Source organism: Gouania willdenowi, chromosome 18 (assembly GCF_900634775.1).
Source record: "Gouania willdenowi chromosome 18, fGouWil2.1, whole genome shotgun sequence".
NCBI lineage: Eukaryota > Metazoa > Chordata > Actinopteri > Blenniiformes > Gobiesocidae > Gouania > Gouania willdenowi.
The window spans coordinates 27,957,849-27,978,435 of NC_041061.1; the positions used below are offsets into that span (position 1 = coordinate 27,957,849).

Genomic DNA, 20,587 nt, shown 5'->3' on the forward strand with positions numbered 1-20,587 from the left:
TCATCCTGTGGGTTGTTTTGTGTACGTTTGACTGTCTGTTTTGGGCGGTGGGTGTTTTGTTTCTTTTTTATTATTATTATTATTATTATGTAAAGCACTTTGAGCTGCATTTTATTGTTTGAAAAGTGCTTTTTAAATAAAATGTGTTATAATAATAATAATAATAATAATAATAATAATAATAATAATAATATTATTATTATTATTATTATTATTATTATTAAAGACACAGCTGTCCAAATATAATATTTCAACATTTAATCAAAACACCTAAAAGTAAATGAGATGCTAAAAATAAATATAAAAAGTAGTTTCTGGATCCAATGAACTAAGTGGTGGATGTTGTTCTGAGGCCAACCCTGGGGTCAAACACAGGTTTAATGGTGTAAAATAGTGTAAATGTGTGATGTTTAATAACAGGATTATTGGCGTTCCTGCAGGCGATCTCTCTCTCCTCCCTCTGATTGGCTTGTATCACCCAGGTGTTATAAAACATCAACTTTGGACCTGTTGCTCTCAGCTTTGGCTCCGCTCCACTTGCTTGTGTCCCAGCTTCTTGTCTGTGGTTAGTTAGTGGAGCAGGTGTGTAGTTTGGAACTGTTGTGTTTACACACTCAGAGACCAACAGCATTTTCTTAGTTGCTCTCAATGCTGCTGTTGCCCTTTGTTGCCTCGTTGCCCCACTTCACCTGCTGCGTTAGAGCTCACCTGCCCATCCACCTGACAGGTATGTTTATCCTGTTCCTCCTTTCGCATTAGCTACGCTAAGCTGAGCTAAGCTAAGCTAAGCTAGTGTTATTAGAGAGGTGGAGACACTGCTGCTTTGCTTTGCTGTGATTCCTGCAGTCAGGGGCTGTTCTAGTGATTTGGAGGCCCCAGACCATGGTGTCCAACTCATTTTAGTTCAGGGGCCAAATACGGACCAGTTTGATCTCCAGAAGGCCACAGATTTTATGCTGGAAAAATGGTAATTTCAACATTACTAGTACAGTGCCCTTTGGAGGTATGTATTCATCAGTGACGTGCCGTGACCACTAGGGTTGGGTAGGCACGTTGCAAATCGAGACCACCAATGACAATTTCATATGTTTCTGCTGTCAAGTGTTAATTCAATTCAAAGTAATTTTATTTGTATAAAGCAATTTCCAACAAAGTCATCTCAATGCGCTTATCAAAATATAAAATTCATAATAAGAAAGAAAAAAGCCAATAAGATCCACATGAACAAGTGTTTAGCCATCTAACAAAATCAACATCATAAACGCCATTAAAGAAACATAAACAATTATTTAATATAGCCTCCATACTCTCCCAACAAGATATATCTCATGACACGACAGCACATCTGTTGTTTGTGTTGGAAACACAGAAACATGGAGAAAATGACAACTTAGAACATCCTCAGTGAGGAGCATCCACAAAGTCAATCCTTCCTTTTGTTCCATTCACTGTGAAAAGTATGAAACATGTTCTGTCCTTACCTTTGCTGAAGCTCTGGTAACTCAGGTGTTGGTCTCCATCTTTTAAAAGCTGTCGTTTTTCATCAAAACAAAGTTTCTCTATCATCTCTAGCGCTGTCATCCACACTGTAGTGTTATCCCGCCCACTAGCTAGAGAACGTAGCAGCAGCGGTCATGTGATATCAATTCACTAATGTACTGTGAACTTACGTATAGCATTTAGCATAGCGCGGTTACGTGCAAAGGCAGCTCTCTACACTGCCTTTGTATGTAAATGGTTTTTATCTTGGGGACCTGACTGCGCATGCGCAAACACGTAAAATCACGCAATGAGAACGGAGGCAGAGGAGCAACGTGCCTTTAGGAGGGGGCGTGGCCTCCCTCTGCCTTACAGCGGCGCGAAAAAAAAAAAAAAAAGACTACAGCTGTTCCAGGAAATAGCGCTTGTCACGGCAAATTTGCGGTTGACCTCATTTGGAGACATGATTTATTGCTCTGGTTGAGTGATGGAGTCCAGGCGAGGCATTGATGATTTTATAAAAAAGGTTCATTATAAAACTAAGTAAAAAAGAGTACAAAGATGGACAAAATTAGTGACCGCCCGGGCGGACGTCCGATGATCGAGTGGCACAGTTCTAACTCATTACGTATATTACCCCTCAGTCCCCCTCCCTCCTCCCCCCAGGAGATAAAGAGGACAGAGAGGAGGTGATTGAGGAGGGTGAAAAGAGACAGTTTCTTCTTTGGGTCAAAACAACCAGTTCTCTGGTATCTCCTGATTGTCGTGAGTGTTAGAGGTGTGTGCGTGTATGGTGTTTGTGTGTATGAATGGATGTGTATTGGGTGTGTATGCGTGACTATGTGAGTGTGTACGCATGTGAATGTGTGATGCCTCTGTGTCTGAGGGATAAAATGTGTTTTGGGAAGCTGACCTTGAGAAGAGAGCAGAAAACATGAGACAGCAGAAATGAAAAGTCTCAACTTAAAGCCTTAAAAAGAATAAGGTCTATGAGTAAATATGTTAATAAACATAACTAACAATTTTGGCCCTGACACGCTGTTTAGTAATTTGGGCTATGAAACGCACAAAATGCAGACACTTTCAAACTTATAGGTACTGTAGGCTATTGGAAATGAAAAATAAATAATTTATAATTATATGATAATTAAAAAAAAAAAAAAAAAAAAAAAAAATTAGAATTAAATAATCAAAATATCAATTCACCCTTGGGTAGGCACTGCCTACCTTGCCTACCCTGACGGCATGTCACTGGTATTCATAGTGGGAGCTTAAGTAGAGTTGTCAATTATGGCCAAATTAGTATGTGTTTGAAGGTTGGATGTACATACTCCGTGAGTTATAAAGGGGTATATTTGCGAGTGCAAAGTAAAATAGCACCTGCGATTTCCCTGGTTCAATTCTACAGGACATGCGCATGATAAATTGATGAAATTAAAGGTTGCACCAATGTTGGACTTAAGCAAAGAGATAATAAATGGACCCGAGCATCCCCTGTCTTTAGACCTTCCTTTGGTAAAGAAAAACACAAAACCCAGTAGGAAAATTAATTACACAGAAACATGTCATGTACATCCAACATACTACTATTGAGAAGAAACACGGAAAACTGGTGGGTCTTACACTAAAGGTGCCCCTGTAGGTGAACAAAGGGTAATTCATATTCAATAATATTAATTATTAATTTTAATATGCCAGAGGTGCCATCTAGAATTGAGTTTTAAGTGTCCTCAATCACTTTATTTTAATTCATTGTTACAGTTCCCTGTTTTTGTAGTGGGCTCGATGTCAGGATAGAGGTTTAATAAAAGTTTAAATTTCAATAAAAACACAGCGTTTACAATGGGTACATGTTTATTTTACAGGCTATTAGCATGAGTACAAGCATGATGATAAATTAGACAGTTTCACAACTATTCACTTATTTTGACTCACTGATATCCACATTATGTAACCGATCTTTTGTTATGACTTGTTTTAGGTCTGACTGGCCTTTGTTCAGCGCGTGCAGGACTTTGTTCTTGTCGTTCAGTGTTCAGCTCCTTCAGGCTTGGTTCTTGGTTCAGTGTTCAGCGTCTTCAGTTGGAACAGGAGGTTTTATCTCTGGGATCCTCAACTTATTTAAAAGGTCTAATGAAAGAAAAGACTTTGAGGTTACAAAGAAAATAAAAGTTGACAAACGAGAATAAACATACACTGCAATGGGGCCAGAGTGACCAGCACCACCAAAATCCCATGATTTGAATTTTCCGCTCCAGTTTTATACTAGTGATGTCATACTAAATCTGGGTTTACGCAATTCTATTGGTTGACGTTTTACGGGAGCCAATCAGAATGCTTTTTAGATGAGTTGTGGGTGTTGACTTATGTAGGTGTGACTTTGTGTTTGAATGACAAACCTCTTTGTGAAAAGAAATCTGTTATAAATCAGAACACAGTTAAATTATCACTTTCAAAGCAGAATTACAGTAAATATCAAAATTTCCCAAACAGTTGGATACCACACATGATCTGCTCTATGTAAAGTTAAATGAGAGATATTTCTTTAAAACACTTAACTGTAAAGACAATTATTCGAAGGGTTTCCTCATTTCCTGTGAATAAAACAGTTATTGACAGTTTAGAAAAATACATTTCAAATTTTTATCAGAAATTTGTGTCTGCTTTGAGGATGTTTCATTGTTAATTCTTGTAGAAAAGCAGAACACAAAGGGAAAAGATTCAGCCATGTGCTTCAATAAGCAGTGGGGGAAGTACAAACAGTCGTAAATTCCTTTTCTCAGCTCCTTTGTCTCTGTTTGAAAGGAAGAGGAAACTGTTCATGACCAGAAGTGGTCAAAAAGCGTTCCATGGTATCTGTCATAGACATGACCTCCTACACACAACAAAGTAGTTTTAGTTTGAAGGAGACATGATGATTACTTCCTTCATTCAATTCCCTTTTGTCTTTCTCACATGTTCATTTCTCTTTTTTAGTAGAACTGCAGACATACATCAAACGTGCGTACGCACACACACACACACACACACACACACACACACACACACACACACACACACAAGTGATTCAGCAATTGGCCCCAGTTTTATTACTGTAATTTATTACTACTAGAACGTTATCCTTTTATTATTCTTAGGGAATGCAAACGACAATGTTGAGATACATATTCTTGCCGTTACACGTGATTATTGATAAATACGTCAAAAAACGAATGAAAACCTTATCATCCCCATTACTTTATTTCATCATTACAACAATTAACTATAGATTTATTTTTTTAATCTGAAACCTTACCGTGACTGGAGCTGAAATATACACAAGATCATGTGATAGTAAACACATTGTGAAACACATCAAAACTCCCAAACACTTACACATTAACTTATTCACCCAGATTCAGAAACTAGAAAGGTGTGTGTGTGTGTGTGTGTGTGTGTGTGTGTGTGTGTGTGTGTGTGTGTGTGTGTGTGTGTGTGTGTGTGTGTGTGTGTGTGTGTGTGTGTGTGTGTGTGTGTGTGTGTGTGTGAATAGCTGTCACTGCCCATATCTTATTCTCATCGCCTGTTACAATCAAACGTGTGGTGTTTATAGACATCTGCACAATGAGTGATGTGTCAACAACATATAAAAAAGGACAGATAATATGTGTGTTACAGTAATATAACAGGAATGTTGAATGATTATGAATTACCTACACATTTAGAATGGGGGAAATATTGAAACAAGCCTGTACATATGCAGCTCGAAAGCTGTTATTTTTGAGAATCTGTGGTTGAAATCAGGCAGTGGACGTTTGGAAATAAAATTTCTGACATTTTTATGGCTCTTCATGAGACACGTCTTTAACACAGAAACAGGGAAACAGGTCTGCACTTCCTTGTTTTCTTAGGTTTATCTGCTGATGAAATTTATGGTGAATGTTGTACAGACGTTGCAAAACATGCTGACGAGGGCAAATAACACTTTTTATAAAAACGTGCAGCTGCTCACGAGGTCCAGGAATTGCAGAAGTGATCCTCCCCTTTTCAACATGAGACTAGAGCAGTGTTAGTGAGCAGGTTGGACGCTAACGTCACTCTGCTGTTTTCACACTGTGAGCTGGTGACAGACACACACAGACGCAGCTTCTTCTCTACAGCAGCAGCTGAAAAGGCTGATGTGAGGTGAGGAATCAGTGAGTGTCTGATGAGCAGCTTCACTCTGATCACACACTGACTCAACCATGTGGATCCACTGCTGTCAAACATCTGCTGCTATTACAATTACAATTCATTATTCATTACAGTTATAACGCAATTACAATCAGAATTATAAATGAAAAAATATGTTGCTGTCGTAATCATAAGTGATTGTAATTGAGTTTAGAAAATTTGACTTTGTAATTGTCATGATTTTCATTTATTTTAAACTGTCAATTACAATTTAATGAAACGTAAACCTGTGGAACCATTTTACAGTTCTATGGCTTACACACACCTGTAGTTAACAATGATTAAAATATGTTTCATAGCAGGTTTTCACTTCACTTGAGGATCATTTTACCATTAAATAAGTTAAATCTATGCTATACTCACTGTAAACATGAATAAGTTACCACAACTAAAAAAAAATCAGGCAATCAATTGCCTGATTTTTTTTTTTTTTTTTTTTTTTTAAAGTTGATTAACTTAAAAAATATTTTTTTTCCAGAACTTAAAAGGTTTGATGACTGGCTATGTGTACTTTTTGATAACATTTATATTAAAGTCCTATATGAAGTAAGTTTTTTTTTTTTTTTTTTTTTTTTTAATAATCTTTATTTAAAACAACAGAAATAACTGTATCATTCTTAGCATGTAATTACTTAATTATATTAAATTGAACTTAAGTTGTGTTTTTAAGTTATGTTTACTTATAAACAAATATAATTCCATTTACTCAAAAAATATTAAAGTCACTAAGAAAGAAAGAACTTGTTTCACCAACTTGACATAATGAAGTTAGTAGAACTTTTTCTATAACTTTGAGTATAAACTACTTAATCTATTTAATGACTTTGAACGTTCAGGTTTACAGTGCTGACAGAAAAAAGGCTCACACGTCCACACCATAAATATTATTAATATTATTTTCATTGATTAGGAAGCCTAACAAGGTAATCAATAGATGAGAAACTATTTCGATGATAGACAATATTTATTAGTGTATTTTACAGCTGATTTAAGACATGGGTCAAACTGACCTGTTAGCATTAGAGATGCTAACAGAAAGCTAACACAAAAGGAAGGTTAGGTTTAATAAGGCTTATTTATTAATGGCTCAGTAATTGTGATTAACTTCATTTGAACTTTAGTGATTGAGGACATAATTGTAATTGACTCTAAGGGGAAAAATAACAATTGTAATTTTAATTGTAATAGGAAAAAATGTTGGTGACTGTAATGGTAATTGAGTTGTAATTGAAGACGTAATTGTAACTGTTCTTTCTACATTGTTCTTTGAAAAAGGAGCTTGGTTTGTAAACATACAGTATGATTGAACTATTTCAGTGATACAGGTTTTCATTTCTTCATTGTAATGTTTCTATAGATGAACACCTTTGACTGATATACAGTGTGTTTCTGTTTTGGTTCATACAGGCTGTTTTTAACATGTATATCACCCTCACATTGTCTTTATTTTCTTGATGGGAGGAGCATCAGGCCAGAATCAGCTGATGCGTAATAAATACGCAGTGATGGCACAATGTTCACATATGAGAGTGTGGTGATACAGCGCTACTCAGGAGGTCAGACCTGCTGGATGATGGTCAGTAGATCATCTTTAAATGGTGCTGATCGACTGATTGACAGACTGTGTTGCTGCATTAACTCAGATCAATAGGACAGTCTCTGTCCAAATCTACCTGTCTTTCGTGGACTGATCAGAGCTAAGTTACTGGTCAGCCACATTAAATTAAATTATTAGAAAAAACACACACACACAAAACATTTGGACCTAGAAACTGATAAAGATACACAGCACACATGAACAAAGGCACAGATTCCTGTGTAAGACTGACAGTTTATTACAGCCTAGATAGAGCGGAAACAGGAAGCACCAAACCACAGGCTGCAAATGTCCCTGAGACAACACCAGGCAAACACAACCCAGTACAAGTGATCAACACAACATCCAGCAATGCATCAAAGAACAGTGAATAATGTCCTCTAGAATATCTGAGATATCATAAAATAATTGCGTCTTACTGTCCAAACTACGTCTAAGGAGTCGTAGAGGCCTGAAATGTTGTCCTGCAGGGCTGTCAGCTTCTTCTTCTCTCTCTCCTCTCTCCACAGGGCTTCCTGATTCACACAAAGTAGATAGAAAACAATGAAAGAAACATTTACAAAAATATATCACTGATGTATGGGGTGCCAATTCTAAAGTTGTGCATGCCAATGCCAATGTTAAATATAAATCTCAATGTTAAATATTAGGGATGTAACGATTCACTCAACCCCCGATACGATTTGATTCACGATACTGGGTTCCCGATACGCATCTCTCACGATTCTTTCACAATTTATTTTAAAAAATGAGACTGTAGACAAATTACTTTTTTTTAAAATTGAAAATACTGTTCTATTTTCCTTTATCTTTCATTGTCAAATGAATCCCTTGATAAACTATTCAAAACAATGCAATTTAACTAAAAATAAATCCTGAATGAAGTAAATAAAGGAATATTACAAATAAAAAAGAAGCATATTAATTTATATTCTGGCTCTACAGTAAACTATGCAAAACTGCCTAATAACTCTTTTTTTTAAGTGCAACTGAAAATGTATTTTGTGCCTTAACAATTTCACTTTAAAACAAATCCCATAACAAAGAAATAATATAAATAAACAAACTATGGCTTTCATTCTCTCTCATTCCTCCCTTTCCTCTCTGTGTTCCTCTTAACTGGGATTTCACATGCTCTTTTTAAGAAATATCAGCATGTCTACATGTTCAGGGAGAAGCTGATACCTCTGGTTATTCACAATGTCCCCTGCTGTTGAAAAGACCCTCCTACTGGGGACAGAGGTGGCGGGTATGGAGAGACGTGCTTTTGCGAGAGGGGAAAGAAGTGGATACAGCGGACCTTTTTCTTTCCACCACTTGAGTGGACAGCTTTTGTATTTATCCATTTCTGCATCAATTCCATTGCTGGGACGTGCTGCTTTGGGGAAAGTCCCTCCCAGGAGGTCTTCCAAGGCCGTCTTCTTGGGAGGAGGTTGTGCCAGCTCACCTCTGCTGTGTCTGTGTGGTCAACAGACTGTTCTGCTGCAGATGAAGGGCCACTGGCGCCATCCCCATCCGTTTTCTCCACATTGAAATGGGACTAAAAAGCAGTAATAGAAAAAGAGCAACAGTTAGACAGCATAACAATACAGGCAATAACAAACACAACATAATAAAAATAAATAAATAAAACATAATAAATGTAATACAGGCAATAACAAACATAATAAATAAATAACATAATACATTTAATACAGGCAATAACAAGTCAAATAAACCAAGTCATTAAAAATTAATGTACAGATTCAGAGAAATAGAGTAAAATAAATATTAAATACCTGGTTGTGCAGATGCAAAGCTTTTTCCTTCAGGCTGTGAAACACATCCAGTCACTGGTTTTCTTCTAGGTGGGGCAGACTTCGAAATCTGGGGTCTAATGCGGTGCTCTCCAACAGGTATTTGCATTCCCCACTGTATATGTCCAAGAGGTTGTTGAGGAACCCCTAAATTAGAGAGAATGTGGCGCTCCAATAAAACAGAGGAGTCACGAATACTCTGGCATGAAAGCCATAGTAAATACATGACAGCCTTTCGACATAGTCGATCTACATACTATTCCTCACTAACTGAAGAAAATAAAAATAATCCGAGGTACCTTTTCAGCACTGTAGCCAGGCTAACACAAAGTCAGAGCTCTATTGAGCCCATGATTCCTCTAGCCCTCAGCTGTGAGGACTTTATGACATTTTTTAACGATAAAATTCATAAGATTAGAGATAAAATTAGCCACTCCCTGCCTTCACCTGGGCCTGCTGTACCATTAAATGTAAATAGGCCTAACCTAAACTGTTTCACACATATAGGACTTCAGGAACTTAACTCTATTATTTCATCCTCCAAACCATCGACCTGCCTTTCAGATCCGATCCCAACTAAGCTGTTTAAAGAAGTTGTTCCCCTGGTCTGCCCATCTTTGTTGGAGACAATAAATATATCCCTATCAATAGGCTACGTGCCACAGTCCTTTAAAGTAGCTGTAATCAAACCCCTTCTCAAAAAACCTACTCTTGATTCCAGCACTTTAGCAAACTACAGGCCTATATCTAATCTTCCTTTTATTTCAAAGATTCTTGAGAAAGTTGTGGCGGCTCAGCTTTGTGAATTTCTTCAAAACAACAACCTGTTCGAGGACTTCCAGTCAGGTTTTAGAGCACAGAGACTGCTTTAGTTAAAGTAACTAATGATCTACTCTGGGCTTCAGATGAAGGACGACTCTCAGTGCTGGTTTTATTAGATCTTAGTGCAGCTTTTGACACTATAGCTCACTATATTCTACTAGAGAGATTAGAGGAATTACTTGGAATCACAGGGACTGCCCTAAACTGGTTTAAGTCCTACCTATCTGATAGGTACCAGTTTGTACACGTGAATAATAGGTCTTCTGTGTACACTAAAGTAAGCTACGGGGTTCCTCAGGGCTCTGTGCAAGGTCCAATCCTCTTCTGTATCTATATGCTCCCCCTTGGTAATGTAATGAGAAAATACTCTGTTAACTTTCACTGCTATACTGATGATACCCAACTGTATGTATCAATGAAGCCAGGTGAGACAAATCAGCTATCTAAACTTGAAGCCTGTCTAAAGGACATTAGGGCCTGGATGGACCAAAATTTTCTTCTTCTTAACTCAGACAAGACTGAGGTCATTGTACTGGGCCCACGACACCTTAGAGAAACCTATGCTAGCCTAACTGCCCTAGATGGCATTACTCTGGCACGAAGCACAACTGTTAGAAACCTTGCACTCAAAAAAACAACTCTTTGAATGAACATAAAAAAATCATGGAAAGTATTTCCATATAATTAAATGGCTTTCTTTCAGCATTAAGCAATTTTGTTAGTCCAACTTGATGCACTTGACTTGGTTCAACACTATATATTAGGGTTGATTTAACTTATTTTCTAGGTTTGGGACCTACTTAATTTAGATGTGTTGGATCAATTTAATTCATTAGGGTTGATTTAACTTGGTTCTTAGGGCTAGAACTGACTAAATATAATAGTATTAGATCCACTAATTTGACAGTAGTGAAATTACAAAACTATCTTAAGTTGATCCAACCCAAGTAAAATAAGTTAGCCCAACAGAAATGGTTAATGCTGAAAAAAAGCCATTAAATCACATGGAAATACTTTCCATGATTTAATTAAGGTAATTTAAAGAATGCAATTCAAGTGTAAACACTTAAAGGTTTGCAGTGAATAGTATCAACAAAGACTACAGACTGCTTGGTGTCATGGGTAGAAAGAAAAGACAAATAGTAGATATTGCCATAAAAATGTATTTTTTCAAAAGTGCAAAGTTTTACACGAACAGTTGCTTGCCACAGAACAAACATTTTTTTTTAAGTGCCAAGAGAATGAATTATAGCACCTAGTGCTATGAAAGAAAAAAACCTAGATGTAGATGCTGCCACAAAACTTTTTTCTCCAAATAAACAATAATGCAACAGTTTTTGCACCTGTATGTGCTGTTGAACTTACTGAAACACAGGTTAACAGAAGAACATGTTCATACCACATTTAGGGGATTTACAGAATAAAACCAGTTCAAATGTAACTAAGAAAAATAAAAGTACTTAACCCCCACCTGAACCAAGCACATTGTCTCCAGTTTGGCATTACCCAAATCTAAAAGCTGGAAAGTTCATAACAGCAACAAAATTGTGACAAAAATATGAAAATTCAACAAAAAAGCAATGAAAAAGTGACAGAAAAGTGTCAAAAACAGACCATTCCCATCACAAGTGATAGGAATGCAACAAAAAAAGGGTTTAAAAAGTCACAGACAGCAACAACGTGAGGAAAAAGATTTGTTTTGATACATTTTGTAGTTTTCAAATGAGGCCTAAAGTCAGTGAACTCAGAACTGGAGAAAATGCACTCGGTTAAGGCGGGGGTAAGAGGTTTTGACAATCTGTCAGGGACTCCTTCACATTTAACCGTCATCGGAGCGCCTTGACTAACGGCAAAGCAATGTTTTGAGAACTTGTATCTTCCTGGATAGTCTGTTTCCATCTAGTTCCATTATGATCTTCTGCAATGCTTCAAAGGTATATTTTAGCTCTGGAGGGTAGCTCAAGTTTAGAGCATACACAAGAGCAAGCAACATTGCCACAGCATAAGGCACATTTACCAACCCATCGAGTACTTCCACCCCCTCCAGAATGATTCCAACATCCTCAGGGTCATCACCAGGCTGTGCTCCTTCATGTCGCCTGACAAAGATTCCAAAGACCGTCTCTGCCATGGCCGTTCCAATGTTTTCGTCAGCCGTCTGACAAAAAACAAAACAAAAACATTAACAAAGCTCCTTCATTTGCCGTCCAGACATGGATCTCTTTAACTTCATGTCTCTGTGACATGAAGTTAAGTGATTGGAAGGAAGAGACAGAAGGAGTTAAAGAATAAAAAAAGCTTATTACTATGTATAAACTATGTAGCTTCTTTAAATTTTAACAAGCAGCTAACTCCCTCTGAGCTAAAGACATTTGAGACCTACAATCAATCAATCAATCAATCAATCTTTATTTGTATAGCGCCAAATCATAACCAATGGTATCTCAAGGCACTTTACAGTAGAGCAGTCTTAAGGACGGACTCTTCATTTTATGGATACACACATATGCATATATACGTATATACACATACATATGTATCCCACACCCAACATGAATTCATCATGGCGGCAAGGAAAACCTTCTGTTAAGCAGCAGGAACCTTGTGTGGATCCCATTCCTATGATGAACAGCCATCCACGTTATGCTGTGTTGGGTGTGTGCAGAGAAAAGGGTGGAGACAGAGCCGCTGAGTCTCTGTAACTCCACACTGAGGATCCCACGGACCTGCAAGACAAAAGCCAGAAGGAGTACAGGAGCAAACACACAAGGGAAGAAGCAGACATAGAGGGAGTGTTTGAAAGAGGAATGGGACCCTCTCCGGTCCCTCTCTAACCTAAATGACCTCTCTCTTAACGCCCTCTCCAACCTCTCTCCAACCGAGCATGCCAGACCCCCCCCCCCCCGGCAGTCTATGCCTATTGCATCTTAATTATGAGCTATGAGCTGGTTCCTAACTAAAAGCTTTATCAAAGAGGAATGTTTTGAGCCTAACCTTAAAGGTAGAGAGGGTGTCTGCCCCCCGAACCGTGGTTGGTAGATGGTTCCAGAGAAGTGGGGCCTGATAACTGAAAGCTCTTCCTCCTATACTACTTTTAGAGATGAATGGAACAACGAGTAGTCCAGCATTTTGAGAGCGTAGTGTTCTGGGGGGATTGTATGGCACTACAAGCTCCTTGAGATAGACTGGTGCCTGTCCATTTAGGGCTTTATAAGTGAGAAGAAGAATCTTGAATTCTATTCTATATTTTATGGGAAGCCAATGCAGAGAGGCTAATACAGGAGTAATGTGATCTCTTCTCCTAGTTTTAGTCAGTACACGTGCTGCAGCATTTTGAACCAGCTGAAGTGTCTTAAGCGACTTGCTCGGGCAGCCTGCTAAAAGAGAATTACAATAATCCAGTCTAGAGGTAACAAAAGCATGGACTAGTTTTTCGGCGTCGCCCTGAGACAGGATAGATCTGATTTTAGCAATGTTACGGAGATGAAAGAAGGCAGTTCTTGAAGTTTGTTTTATGTGAGAGTTGAAGGATAAGTCCTGATCAAATAGAACCCCAAGGTTTCTAACAGTTGTGCTTTGTGCCAGAGTAATGCCATCTAGGGCAGTTAGGCTAGCATAGGTTTCTCTAAGGTGTCGCGGGCCCAGTACAATGACCTCAGTCTTGTCTGAGTTGAGAAGAAGAAAATTTTGGTCCATCCAGGCCCTAATGTCCTTTAGACAGGCCTCAAGTTTAGATAGCTGATTTGTCTCACCTGGCTTCATTGATACATACAGTTGGGTATCATCAGCATAGCAGTGGAAGTTAACAGAGTATTTTCTCATAACATTACCAAGGGGGATCATATAGATACAGAAGAGGATTGGACCTAGCACAGAGCCCTGAGGAACCCCGTAGCTTACTTTAGTGTACACAGAAGACTTATTATTCACGTGTACAAACTGGTACCTATCAGATAGGTAGGACTTAAACCAGTTTAGGGCAGTCCCTGTGATTCCAAGTAATTTCTCTAATCTCTCTAGTAGAATATAGTGATCTATAGTGTCAAAAGCTGCACTAAGATCTAATAAAACCAACACTGACAGTCGACCTACACATTTCTTCTGAAAAACTGAAGAGGCACCAAGAGCCCCCACAGTGGAGGCATCACAAGAGGTGTTACAGGAAACAAGGAAGGGGCAAATCAGAAGGTATCCAAATTTTACAGCTGATTGGAACCCAGAGGAAACCCCATTCATACCAAATGATCAAAATCTCAGCAAACATAAAAGATAAACATACCGTGTATTCCTTAAACAGCTTCTCCGGATCGTCATTCAAGTAGACACAAAGACCTTTGAGGACGCATTCTCGTCTGACGTCAATGCTGTCCGTCTAAGTATTCAGATCAGAGAGGAAATGCAAAACAAAAAAAAACAAACGTTAGGAAAACCATCTCAACCTTCTAGCAGAGAAGGTTTTACAAAGTTTAGACAACTTTTAACTATTTTCACAGGAAGTCACAACTTTGAAGCCATTTAGAGATTAGAGTAGTAGTGAATACAGTGGTTCTCCAAAGGATTGTGAACCCGTCATGAATAGTCTGGCCTTTTCATAAAAGTTTATTTGTACAATTTCAAACTGAAGCTTTTTTCCTGTAAATCTACCCTCTTCAGTTAAATTTATGAAAGTGTACAGGAATTGATTTGAGCATGTCCTTTACTTTTATAACATTAGCCATTTCCACAATGGTCAGGCTTTCAGTTAAATCGTAACCCCTACTTTAACTAAGCACATGTTCTCCAGTTTGATTTGACCCAAATCTAAAAGCTTCATCAAAAAAGCGGCAAAATAGCGACAAAAAAGAGACGTAAATGAGGATGAAAATGCAGCAAAACAGGCGACAAAGGAGCAACAAAAAAACGCAACAAAAAAGCGTCCAAAATTTATATGAAAAAGCAACAAAGACAAATGAGACACAAGTGAAAATGAGAACGCAGCAAAAAGCATTAAAAGGCTACAAAAATGCAACAAAAACACCAATAATATGATGAAAAAGTGACGATATTGCGAGACAAAGTCTCAGATCAGTTTTTAAAGTCAATAAGGTTGTAAGCTCCAGTAGAGAAGCTTTTAGATTTGGGTAAAGCTGAACAAGAGATAATGTGCTCGGTGTAAGTGGGAGTTAAGAGGTTAAGTTTAAAAATATGACAGCAGTACAGGTTGAACAGTTTTGTTTTTTTCCATCATTATCATACCTGGGTTATGGGTACCATGATGTTCTTGATTTTTCTCCCTTGAACACCACCTTTCTTGGCATACACCTTGAGCAGATTTGCAGAGTGAGCATCCAGCTCAGCAAAGAACTTTGACTGCAGATGCGCTGTTGTGATTCTCTTGAATTCGGAACTCACCTACAACAATAAAAAAAAAAAAAAAAACAACAATGGTAAACAGGACTCAACTCTGCCTATTTTGAGATCAGTGTTACATTTGATATGGCAGTACATCTTCTTACTCTTAAGGAGTTTTGCATTTCTCTAATGTAGCACTGTGTATTAAATTAGTATCAGTTTATTCCATCAAACATTCATTCTTACCTCACGCACATGGAAGAGAGCCGGCCACCTTGTTTTGAAATCTGCAATCATGGGTGCCTCTCGTACTAGCTCCTCCCTTCTGAGTGCGAAGGTCTTGTCCATCATCCTCGCCACCTTGTCGTCATTGTTTCTTTTCTGTATTTCTGACAGGAGAGCCACTCTTATCACTTCTAGCGTCTCTGCTGTTTCATCAGTTGTATAGGCTGGGCAATAATTTACTTCTGCTTTTTTTGGCCTCTTAACACCATAGGCAGGACTGACTTTGCCTTCAGGCTTTTGTTTTAGGGAATTCAATGTAACTTCACGGCACCCAAGCCCCCTGAGCTTTGTTCTGTAGTTAGCGAGTTTATATTTCAAGCTTGCCTTCCAGCCGCCATATCCAGAGACAGAACCTGGCTCTTTCAAACATGGATGCTTTGATATAAGAGCTTCTGCCACGTCGTCAAACTCTGAGTCAGAGAGGTACACTTTGTACTGAATGATCTTTTCAGCTAAGCCATTAAGAATGGCAGATTTTAGTTTCACATCAGGATTGAACAAAGTTCCAGTTCCTTTGAAAGCAGCATTGGCCCTGTCCAGCTGTAGCTCAGCATCATAGGAGAACCTGGGAACTTGGAAGACCACTGGCCATGCAGTCGATCTTGAGGAGGTGGACTCGGGAGAAGATAGTATGTCTGTATCAAAAGAGCTACCAGATGAAACGGAGGAGTCATTTGGAGAGCATGACGACGACAAAGCTAAGGAAAGAGGTGGTGCGGAGGGAGGGGGTGTGGAGCCACCAGATTGGGCATCTGAAATATAGATGACCTTAATGGTACCTTTGTCCTGGACATCCGATATTGACAGCAAGTTGCTGAATTCATTCCCAAATTCTGCATCCATGAATTGAAGCCTGAAAACCCCTTCTATTCCACACTGTCTCTTAATTTGCTGTGCGAGTTCATTGACAGACTCTGGAATCCCAACTGGAAGAATCAATCTCTGGGAATTGTTGTCTCCTAGTATAATTCTGAGCTTCACCGGAGCAGCCATTACACAACAGACTGTGTAAAGAATATGGAAAAAGAATATTGTAAGTTTAAACAAGAGTACATCTGAATTTTAACAGCAATAAGGACAAAAGACTCATCTATTATGTATTTTCTCTCATCAATCCCTCATCTGTTCTCTCTCTCCCTCTGAATGTTACCCCACCTTATAAATGTATGTGTCTTTTTAACATCACCATTCTGAGATGTCCCACAAAGTAATGTTGCCTATGACGGTGCTGTAGTCTCATATGTTTTAGTAGCTCAAATCTACCGGATAGAGATACGTTACACTCCTTACAGTTCCACATCTCCTCACCTAAAGAAATTCACTGTTTCAGGTCGACGAATTTTTCGAGCAGGCACTTATGCAGTTGAATGGCAGATACAGGCGTGGTCAGACAGGACACTCTTGCGGTCAGAAGTTGCTGTAATAAATTGAGAGAACAATTAATAATTATATCAATTAATGCCCATGAAAAAAAGCATGTAATCACTTGCTATTTTTTCATTGTGTTTGATTTTATCTTTATTTATTTATTTATATATATATATATATATTTTTATATTTCTTATATAGAAATCCATAAACCTTGCATGTTTGGTATCATTTTTTTCAGGAGAACCTCCCAAATATGACTGAAGTATTTTCTTTAATACGGCATACTGTATTACACAGTGGATCTAAAACCACCATGAAAACTAAAATTTGGGTGGGAAAAAGTTAGTTTTTTTTTTACCATAAAAGTCAAACATTTTTAACGAATCATTTTATTGCTTGCAATCTATATAGCAAATCTAAACTATATATTTCAAAAACGTATAAACAGATGAATCAAAAAACACAGTTATATATAGCTATTTACAGTGAAATGGAAGCAATGTCTCAAGTGATTTTGTACAACTATTTACAAAAAAGTATGATTCACAAAGACAGGGAAATGCTAATTATTTGTTCCTCATTGTGTTGATATAAAACAATAAACAAATATATTAGACACTACACTACACTCTAATCTCACTCACTACACACTAACTAAACAGTCAAATCACAGTAATAATCACTATTTTCTCAAATCTCTCAACTCACCCTCTTTCTCTGTCTCTGTTTACCTGACGCTTGAAAACAAAATTCCCGCTATATGTGGACATTATGATTGGACAATGGCCTTCTTGCTGCACAACACTTTCGCTTTCGTTTTAGACGCGCTCTGCAGCGGTCTTCCTGCACGGACATCTCAAGAAAATGTCACAAAAAAACACACGCACATTTTCCCTCATAACTCCACTTCTATTTGGCCTATCAACATGATTTAAAAACTGGTTTGTAGTTTGACATCCGCACTTTCGACACGGGTTGAAACGGAGATCTAAGGATGCGTAAAGCGGCTTAACAATCGCCCAAGCCGCTAATGTTGCTAACTAGCCGGCTAGCGGCTAGTTAGCAACATTAGCGGCTTGTAAACACTGCAGACCCAGCACTGAGGCACAAAAAGACAACATTTAGCTCTGGTTAAATCTAGCACTGGTTCTGATTTAGGTAGAGATCTGTAAGTAAAACCGCTCTATGAGGAATATTGTATTTCCATGGAAGAACTCACCAGTGTGTTGCTCTCAGCTCTTACCTGAGAGGAGTGTCCCGTAGGTGCGCTGCGCCGCACCGCACACCAAGTGGTATCAGTTACTTTTATCGAGACCACATTTATGAGTACGAGTATGAGTACAAGCGTGTGGTATCGGGCGCATCAAGAAACGCACGCATGAAGCCCAAAGCAAACGTCAGCGGAGAATACAGAGGAAAACAATCGGTAGCATTATTAGCAGATAACTCGGCCCAAGAATTAACGTGCATCCGTGACAATTTAAATGTATGTTTTGCGTCGTCCCGCAAAATAAAATCAAGTTTTTAGGCCAGATTTTAAAGTAAGCGTAAGTAAGGTTTACCTGCTTGCACTAGAGCAAAGGCCCGTTTCCTGCAGGTGTTGCTGTAAGCAGCGCGATGAGAGGGTGCACCCTCCAGTGCAAAGCACATCTGATAAACTTCAGTAGCTTCTCGACCACTCGCACAGATGCGCCTTTTTTTTAAAATTGTACTGTCAGTGGACAAAACAGAGACAAAATAAAATAAACACAAAATTAAAGGGAAAAAAAAAAAAAAACTGTCGCACATGCAACCACTTTAGCCTCAGTCTAGATCCTTGTCAGACGGTCGACTGTTAATATTTTTAAAAACAAACTATAATTTTGACTAAATATCGCTGAAAATGATGGACTACTGCTATTTCTGCATAGTATTTCGTTTGCATTAAGATGGATGACAATAGATTTCTACTTACCAATTCCATGTGCACAGCAAAGGAGGTCGTCTTCCCATGTTTCCTCGTAAAGTATCGCGAGAGCAGGGTCTTCTCGTTCAATATGCGCTTTGCTTTTCCCGCCCACCATAAGGACGCAATTGCCTCACTTTATGCCAACATGAATGAATCTAATAAATTCAATTAGTTGTCAAATTTCATGCATTCATCATGATTTTATCATGTTCATCTTGGAAACATGAAATTATAGCTTTAATTATACATGTTACACTTTAGTAAATGTAACAGCCCACCAGTTTGCCTTTTTTGAGTGTGGGGTTCTATTTGATCAGGATTTATCCTTCAACTCTCACATAAAACAAACTTCAAGAACTGCCTTCTTTCATCTCCGTAACATTGCTAAAATCAGATCTATCCTGACTCAGAGCGACGCCAAAAATCTAGTCCATGCTTTTGTTTCCTCTCGACTGGATTATTGTAATTCTCTTTTAGCAGGCTGCCCGAGCAAGTCGCTTAAGACACTTCAGCTGGTTCAAAATGCTGCAGCACGTGTACTGACTAAAACTAGGAGAAGAGATCACATTACTCCTGTATTAGCCTCTCTGCATTGGCTTCCCATAAAATATAGAATAGAATTCAAGATTCTTCTTCTCACTTATAAAGCCCTAAATGGACAGGCACCAGTCTATCTCAAGGAGCTTGTAGTGCCATACAATCCCCCCAGAACACTACGCTCTCAAAATGCTGGCCTACTCGTTGTTCCATTTGTCTCTAGAAGTAGTATAGGAGGAAGAGCTTTCAGTTATCAGGATTAGGATTAAACATTTGAAATTTAGATTTAGATTTAACATTTAATATTTAGATTAAACATTTAGCTTTATATTTACATTTAGATTTAGGATTTTAAATTTATATTGATATTTAGATTTAACATTGACATTAAATTTTTAAGAGAAAAAAGTATCACAAATTAAAAAAAAATATATTGCTGTAAATCTGGTCAAAAGCATGTTTTTTAAAATGTGGTTTGTTGCTAAATGTTGCAAAAAGTTGCTGTTTATTTTAGGATGCACAACTTTACAATCAGCACCTCATAGAGATGTTGCCCTATGAAGGCATGAAATGGTTTAAAGATGGCATCCCATCTTTAAACCACTTCATGCCTTGACGTGACGGACGTGATTCGTGTAGATGAATTTGTTCCCCGTAAATTATTGGCGGGCAATTTGAATCCATTGATTCCCAGTGGCATAACTGGGATTTTTGGTAATTTTTCATCAATAACTGCATTGAATTACAATATTTATACAGTACACTGTCTGTATAAATATTAAGATTTAATTGGAGCTTTTGCTTTTATTGTTCATATATGTAATTACATATATGAAATTTGCCCTTTGCATTTAACCCATCCCTGATGAGCAGCCATATTGCAGCACCTGGGGACCAGTTAGGAATTAAGGGACTTGCTTAACATCCCACAACAATGGCCCAGGTGAGATTCGAACCAGCAACTCTCCTTAGCCACTCGGCCACCGTCAGGACACAGACCAATGTGCCATTTGCATTGAACACGTGGATAGAAAGTTTCTGAAGATGTAAAAGTTCCACCCAGTTTGCACCCATTATAGCGCCACCTAGTGGCACACTTTTTGATATGGGTGGTCTGTGTACTCTTCTATATATACGATGTAAATTTCACAGCCCTCAACATAATACTTCAGCTGAAGTAGTTTTTTTTTTGTTGTTTATGTTGTAATA

General features: G+C 38.1%; 2 protein-coding genes across 2 annotated transcripts in view; both read left to right on the forward strand.

Annotated features, from left to right (window-relative positions):
• Positions 1 to 546: 546 nt before the first annotated feature.
• Positions 547 to 20,587, forward strand: part of LOC114480392 (NLR family CARD domain-containing protein 3-like) — a gene marked incomplete at its 3' end in the record, with an annotated part of 182,964 nt that continues 162,923 nt past the window's right edge. Inside the window, exon 1 of the mRNA XM_028474512.1 lies at positions 547 to 727. The remainder of the gene's footprint in view (positions 728 to 20,587) is intronic.
• The window catches only part of LOC114480187 (NLR family CARD domain-containing protein 3-like), a 46,832-nt gene continuing 31,767 nt past the window's right edge, over positions 5,523 to 20,587 (forward strand). The window contains exon 1 of the mRNA XM_028474082.1: positions 5,523 to 5,643. The gene's annotated coding sequence lies outside the window, so the exon portion shown is untranslated. The remainder of the gene's footprint in view (positions 5,644 to 20,587) is intronic.